We start from the raw sequence: 8,455 nt of genomic DNA, 5'->3' as shown, positions 1-8,455 counted from the left end.
TTTGTAAGATCTGGAAGTTTTCAAAACATTTGTTACAACATACGTAGTGTCACCACCAAGTTGTATCACCTTCGAACATATTTATGTTCTCGTGTCACCAATACTGGTATCACCTTCAACCGTCTGTCCTCATATAACCAAAAATGGTACCATTGAATACCATCACTACACGTGTCAACTCGATGGTATTATCTACTACCATCCGTCTGTTGCTAAAACCGGCACCATCTGACTGCCTGTCAGTTATCCGGCAACCTTACACCTCACGGTTAGCCGTGCCGGTAAACTCCCTGCAATATTCATAGCCGGCACCGGAGTCGGTATTTGGACATTTCATTATTGGCCGGCTTATTTTAGCCGGCACTTTTTAACGTAACGCCGTAAGTGAACTGACAATCACAAATGGAATTTTTTTTTTAGTTTATAATCTTGGTATAGGGTGAAATGGTGTTGTTGTAAAATTGTTGGGTAAGAGAAGTGGTTGTGTGTGTAGGCTTATTACATCAGTGTCGCTCTAGTGGGGTGGGGGAGGGAGGGGGTGAAAACGGGGTTTGAAAGAATTTGTAGGTCGCAGTGGTGTTTGAATGGTGTCCAAAAATGGTGTCTGACTAGAGTGTTTTGTTGAGGAGTGTCTGTGGATCGCTCGACTTAGGGGTGTCAGAAGGATCAACGGCTTTACTGAACTGTTTAGAAGGGACAGATAATTTTCTTTTTTTTTTCTAAATACTGTGTTGTTGTTGTTTTTTATATGTTGTGGTTTTTAAACGTTCGCAAGTGTTAAGAGCAAGAAACACTTCAAGTTAAATGTTATGGTTTTTGACAAAACAAAAACAAAAACTAAGCCATTTAATTTTTATTTCTCCGAGATACACTCACTAGATTGAAACGTGTTCCGTTATTAGTTGTTTTAACTGTGCATTTCCTATTTAGGCCTATTATTTATTAATATTATTTTATCTAGCGTTTGATGGTATTTTTTTACTAAAAATGTTACCATAAAAGTAGTGATGCGATCCGTTTCACTAACTTTGACCACTGAATATTTTCCCCCGCAAAATTTCTAGTAATCCCAGTCTTGCGGTGGCCATTTCTTTAATTCATGCGTGCACAAACAAGATCCTGGGCATGCACGAGCATAACCCGCTCACCAGATACTGACGCAACGCTGAGCAATCTCGACAGGGAAGATAAATGTGTTGAAAATAGAGGGAGATAATACGACAAATCATTGCACAATTCGTACAAAAAAAAACATCAACTAGCTAATTTAAAGCAAAAGAAAAAATTCAAATAAAAAGGACATTATATTATATTTGCATTTTTTTATTCACAGAAAAAAAAAGCAACAGAAGGAAGTGAACTTATCATCAATCTTATGTTTTTGTAACCAGATTCCTAGGCGGCTAAGCACATACGAGTGTGTAGACGAATGTGTGTGTGTATTTGTAAGTATGTATATATATATATATATATATATATATATATATATATATATATATATATATATATATATATATATATATATATATATATATATATATATATCAGACACACATTTATATATATATATATATTTATTTATTTATTTATTTATTTATTTATTTATGTATATATATATATATATATATATATATATATATATATATATATATATATATATATATATATATATATATATATACATATATAAATGTGTGCGTGTGTGTGTCTATATGTATATATTATACACCCAGTGTCACATAAGTCAATCCCCTTAAAAGGACGTAATGCTTCAACCTGAACCGCTCTCGAAGATTTTAATTGTAAAACTGTTTAATGGATATTTTTTTCTACATCATTACACCAGAATGCTAATTTTAAATGTAACGTTTAACAAAAAAATTCTCACTAAACCTCGTGGGAGATGGAAATAATTAGACCAAACAAGCAGAAGTTTAACTTGTCAAATCTGATATATATATATATATATATATATATATATATATATATATATATATATATATATATATATATATTTATATATAGGATATATATAGGATATATATATATATATATATATATATATATCCTATATATATATATATATATATATATATATATATATATATATATATATATACATATATACGGTGACAGGACAAATGATCTCAAGACAAATGATCTCAGGACAAATGATCTCAAGGACTAATGATCTCACGGACAAAAGATACCAGGACAAAATATATCAAGACAAATGATACCACGGACAATTGATCTCAGACAAAATATCTCAGACAAAATATCTCACACCTAAATTTTAATAGTGTATTGGATGATTTTAATTTATCTGAATTTTTTATATTATTTTTTTTCTTTATGGTTCTGTTTGTTATGTTTAATATTGTTTGTAGGCCTATATAATAATTGTAAGAAATGTTAGCCGTATAAATTTGTCAAATTGCACTAAACATTTTAAGGTTAGTATTAGTAATATACTAAACCAAGATTAAAGAAATAATTTCCAAAGACAGCGTATGTGTGCTTGACAAACGTGAGACAATCCTACCACGTCAGGTGGACGAAACTAGATCAAAGAGGATGGAATAACAATAAAGACACACCTTCGTATCAAGGTGGCAGCCCGCTTTCCTTAAGGGAAAGACATCCGCCCCCCATGGACAATACTGACTAGCATATAAAGTCCATTGTTATGCGTCGGTCACACCTTAGTGATCAGGTGACTAATGCTTTTTTAAACGACAGCGGTCATCGCGGAGCTAAGTATGTCGTAGTGTGCAACAAACAAAGCAGTATTAATGGTGATTGCTTTGCTATGGTCTCTTTCGTTACCTCGCAGAAAGGTATTAGGACATTAGTTTCTGGTGAATTTATGTTTGCCATAAGCAGGCAAAGAGATTTGGAAATGTGAAATTAGGACATGCCGAGCAAGAGTTCACACAATAGATGATCACAAAGTATTGGAGAGGTGTGATCATAACGATGTACCTACCAGAAAAGAAACTTACACGTTATGTTTGTGTTGATGATGTAATAAAAACAATAGTTTAACCTTACGAACTTTCAGACCCATTCACAGTTTTGAAAGATATTTAGCGTGTTATGAAAATTAATTTTGTATAGCTACCGTTACTTTATATGTTTTATACATTATCATTTATTATAGCTTTCAGGCTAAAAGAGTAAGTTTGTTTTAATTTTTACTTTTTCAAAACAAATGCTACTACAATTGCTTAATATACCTTTTGATGGTTTGTTAGGTTTCATTAATTCATTTTATTCACAATTATTATACGTAAAAAAGTAAACTAAACCATATTAACAGTCAATAAAAAAAAGTTCAACTAAAATCATCGCAAATACTATTAAAATTTCGCTGTGAGATATTTTGTCTGAGATATTTTGTCTGAGATCATTTGTCCATGATATCATTTGTCCTGATATATTTTGTCCTGGTATCTTTTGTCCGTGAGATCATTTGTCCTTGAGATCATTTGTCCTGAGATCATTTGTCCTGAGATCATTTGTCCGTGAGATATTTTGTCTGAGATATTTTGTCTGAGATCATTTGTCCTGAGATCATTTGTCATGGAACCATATATACATACATATATATATATATATATATATATATATATATATATATATATATATATATATATATATATATATATATATATATATATATATATATGTGTGTGTGTGTGTGTGTCTGATGAATTGTTTCTTTCAGGAAATTTATTTTTGGGGTGGTCATTTGAATCTTTAGGCGGGGGGGGGGGGGGGGGTAGCGTACTTAATTTCCGGAGGAGCGGACACTGGTTACGTAATATATTTCCTATTTCCTATTAAAATTACATATTTTTTTATATTTTATTCTGAGAGTAAGGGTGTGGGGGTGGGGGGTGGGGATAAACCTTCTTCGAAGAGTCTACACCCCCCTCCCTCGAAGACATGCCTGAAAGAAACACTATCTAGCTGGCCCTGACCAACTCCCCATCAACCTGCTCGGGTTGAGTCAAGTCCTCACACCCACCCTGGCCACACCTTCTTTCCTGCGGTGACACCTAAATGACAGTTGTTTTCTTTCTTTCTTTTTTTTCCTTCTTTTTTTTAAATTGCGTAAATAGTTCCGTTTAAAAAGTGTTTCTCGTTTGTATGCAAATTTGAAAAAGCCATGCTCAGTCTCCTTCCGGTGAGACAGCGGAGGTCACGTGAGAGTTGAACCAATCAGCATCAAGGGGGTCGCGTCTGATTGGTCCTGACGCTGACGCATCCAGCACGAGATGGACCACGAAAGGACCAGCGGATGCGATCCTTTAGGTGACACGCAACGCCGGGCATCCTTGGATAACACGGTATCCCACGAGATATCCATGGCTGAGTATCTCAAGTTGTATCCAGTTCCGGTAGAGGCATCCTTGGATAACAGGAGTATCATCAAGAGATACCAGGGGATGAGTATCAAAAGTTGTATCCAGTTCCGGTAGATGCATCCACGGATATCAGGAGTATCCTCAAGAGATACCAAGAGATGAGTATCACAAGATGTATCTAGTTTTATCAGAATTATCAGACCAGTTTATCATTGACGTGGATAACATCATTAACATGGGCCAACATCATTGGCATGGGCCAACATCATTGGCATGGGCCAACATCATTAACACGGGCCAACATCATTGGCATGGGCCAACATCATTGACATGGGCCAACATCATTAACACGGGCTAACATCATTGGCATGGGCCAACATCATTGACATGGGCCAACATCATTGGCATGGGCCAACATCATTAACACGGGCTAACATCATTGGCATGGGCCAACATCATTGACATGGGCCAACATCATTAACACGGGCTAACATCATTGGCATGGGCCAACATCATTGGCATGGGCCAACATCATTAACACGGGCTAACATCATTGGCATGGGCCAACATCATTGGCATGGGCCAACATCATTGACATGGGCCAACATCATTAACACGGGCTAACATCATTGGCATGGGCCAACATCATTGACATGGGCCAACATCATTGGCATGGGCCAACATCATTAACACGGGCTAACATCATTGGCATGGGCCAACATCATTGACATGGGACAACATCATTAACACGGGCTAACATCATTGGCATGGGCCAACATCATTGGCATGGGCCAACATCATTAACACGGGCTAACATCATTGGCATGGGCCAACATCATTGGCATGGGCCAACATCATTAACACGGGCTAACATCATTGGCATGGGCCAACATCATTAACACGGGCCAACATCATTGGCATGGGCCAACATCATTGGCACGGGCTAACATCATTGACATGGGCCAACATCATTGACATGCGCCAAGATTAAATAACGGTATATTATTTACATAGGACAACATCACATACATAGGACAAAGGTTTATTATTTACATAAACCAACGGTTTATCATCGATCTCGAAAAGCTGTTTACAAATTGTAACTGAATAAATTAAAAAATGGCTTTGTTTACATGATTTACGAATTGAGTTTTATTTTTCCAGTTTTAAAATACTTAATAAGCCATTGCTCTCCGTACATATCCTCCATCCCTCCCCTATGGATACCTGAAAGCAGCATAGCATCCATTGGGTGGTCTCGAGGTCATCCCACAATAAATCCAACTCTATACTTTCTGTATAGCAAAGCAATCGTGACTCAACCGCTTCCTTATATTGTAAACAATGTTTCTTCCAGACTTTTTTCTCGGGGGGGGGGGGGGGGCGGACACTGGTATGTTTTCTATATAAGTATGTTTTCTATATAAATTCCATTCCTTTCGGAAGGCGGTAGACTTTCTTCGGGGGGGGGGGGGGGGGGGCTCCGCCAGGAAGAAACTCTGATTGTAAAAAAGTAACTGGTAGAATTATTTTATTTTTGTTTATTCTCGTTTATACGCTTGTCGTATGGACATCACTTTTTATACATTTGTTAAAAAACAAGTGATATTTAATTCAAATGTGATAACATATTCAAGAATCATCCTGGTAATTGACGAAAATTTCCGTCAAATTACCCTCAGTACCACAGTACAAGAAACGACGCAGAAAACTATTGCAAGTACTGTCGTCACCACCCGCCATCAACATCTTTTATTCACGTCCAGCGCTCAGCAGCCGGACCCGGCTCTCAGCAGCCGGACCCGGCCATGCTTGGATGCGTGAGCAGGCAAATCAAACAGCGGTCAAGGCCTATGACGTCATGTCCGTCCCAGGTCGTCCAGCGACATCCTCATTACAATTAGCCTCATTAGTGTCTGGCGTGTGGACGCAATGGGCGCCCAGTGTTGGCGGTGCTGGCCCGGTAATGTCTTTAAGGGGAGTGGGGCGTCAGGGGGCGGGGGTCTGGGACAGGGAGGGGGGGGGGGGGGAACACACAAGAAACTTATAGCTTTACAATAGACATGGAAATGTGACTTTTTACAGATGGGGGACATTTTAGCTGTGAAAGATAGGCAGCATGGTAGCTTTTTAAATAAACCGGGAGTGATCTCCCCTAAACTTTCTCGAATATTCTAATATAAAACTACGAGGGATGGCAACTCAGGACATAGACAATATTTGTAATCCATTTTTAATTACTTAAACTTTTTATAACAGATAAGAATCTCATAAAAAAAAGAATTGCACACCAAGTGAACGCCTAATAAAATGTGCATAATAGTGCGCAATATTATTAGTACTTTATAAATTTACATGCGTTTTTTGAGAAATCGGAAATAGCGTAAATTAGTACTTCCGGTCAACGGAAATTACTCAAAATTTGACAGAAGGTAGAGGATTAGATCTTTTAATTACATGTAAAATTTTATTTATCTATCTCAAATAGTACTCAAGTCATAGGCTTTTGAAAAATTCAAAGTAGAAAAAGTACCACTTACGGTTATAGGAAATCGCTCAAAATTTGATACGAATCTACGATTTTGATAAAATACTTATATATGAAATTTCATCAACCTAGCTGTAACGGTACTCAAGTAATCGTGTTTACACACAGACACACACACAGACACACAAACACACAGACATACCGACAGAATTGCAAAGCCCAGTTTTTTAGACTGGATTACGCATAAAACCTCTTAATTTTGATAAATCTGGATTGATAATTTTTGCCCAATTAAAATAAGTCCTCTATACTTCGGATGTGATGAAGGACTGAGGTGTAATAGGGTGACAATTGTTAAAATTTCAAGTGATTTTTGTGCACGATTAAATACTTTCTATATACTTCGTATATACGAGAAAGTAAAAAAGGACAATTATTCCCGAATGACATAATGAAGACAATTATGTTGAACTTGGGTGTGTAGCGTTGCTAGATGAATATTATTAAGTCTTGTTGATAGCACTTAGCTGCGGTAGACTTTGTCTTTTAAATTGTTTTTGCTATAAACAGAAATGTTGCAATAATTTCTTAATAAGACAATACATCGGAGGTATATCAAGGTTGTGGCTACTGATTTTGTTTGTGTGTGTGATTTGTGTGTGTGTGTGTGTCTGTACACACGATAACTTGAATACCGTTACATCTAGGTTGATGAAATTTCATTTATAAGTATTATATAAAATTTGTAGATCCATATCAAAAGCCTATAACTTGAGTACTATTTCAGATAGATAAATGAAATTTCACATATAAGTAAAAGATCTATTTCTCTGCCTTCTTTCAAATTGTAAGTAACTTCTGTTGACCGGAAGTACTAATTTACGCTATTTCCGATTTCTCAAAAAAACGCATGTGAATTTATAAAGTACTAATAATATTCCGCACTGTTATACACATTTTATTTCGCTTTTACTTGGTGTGCAATTCTTTTTTCTACGAGATTCTATTCTATTTTTAAAAAGTTTAAGTAGTAAAAAATGGATTAAAAATATTATCTATGTCCCGAGTTATCATTCCCCGTAGTGTTACATAAGAATATTCGAGAAAATTTAAGGGAGATCACTCCCGGTTTACTTGTAAATTTATAGTGAAATTTGAATTCCAGATAGAATATCAACCATATGTTGGGAGGAGTGAATAAACATATGTTCCTAAATCTCCTACTCATCTCCCTAAATGAACTCTCAAGGGTGTTTTAAATTTATTAGTAGCTCTTCAGTCAAAAAAAGTTAGCTGAACTCCGTCCTGCTTCTGAATGGCCGGCTAAAATTGTCTCTAAAACCAAAGTTAGGTTGGTGAACACGAGAAGGGAATATCGGTAATTCCCGCTGGATGAAATAGAACAAGAACGTAGCCGTCTTGTGCGAGCGTGGAGCTCGGGAATTCCCCATCGCCTTATTAGGTTTAACATGCTGTGGTTGGCGTGGATTACTTCCCCGGCGGAACTCGAGAGTTTTACGACCCCCAAACTGACCCTGTATCCCTAGGGGAGGGGGGTGGTTTCAATACGACCCCGCTCCCCAAACAAGTCTGG

Source organism: Physella acuta, unplaced genomic scaffold (genome assembly GCF_028476545.2).
Source record: "Physella acuta isolate Inbredline_101_S28 unplaced genomic scaffold, ASM2847654v3 ptg000904l, whole genome shotgun sequence".
In the NCBI taxonomy this organism is placed as follows: domain Eukaryota; kingdom Metazoa; phylum Mollusca; class Gastropoda; family Physidae; genus Physella; species Physella acuta.
The sequence above is the reverse complement of the archived record's forward strand: the minus strand, read 5'-3'. Positions refer to the sequence as shown.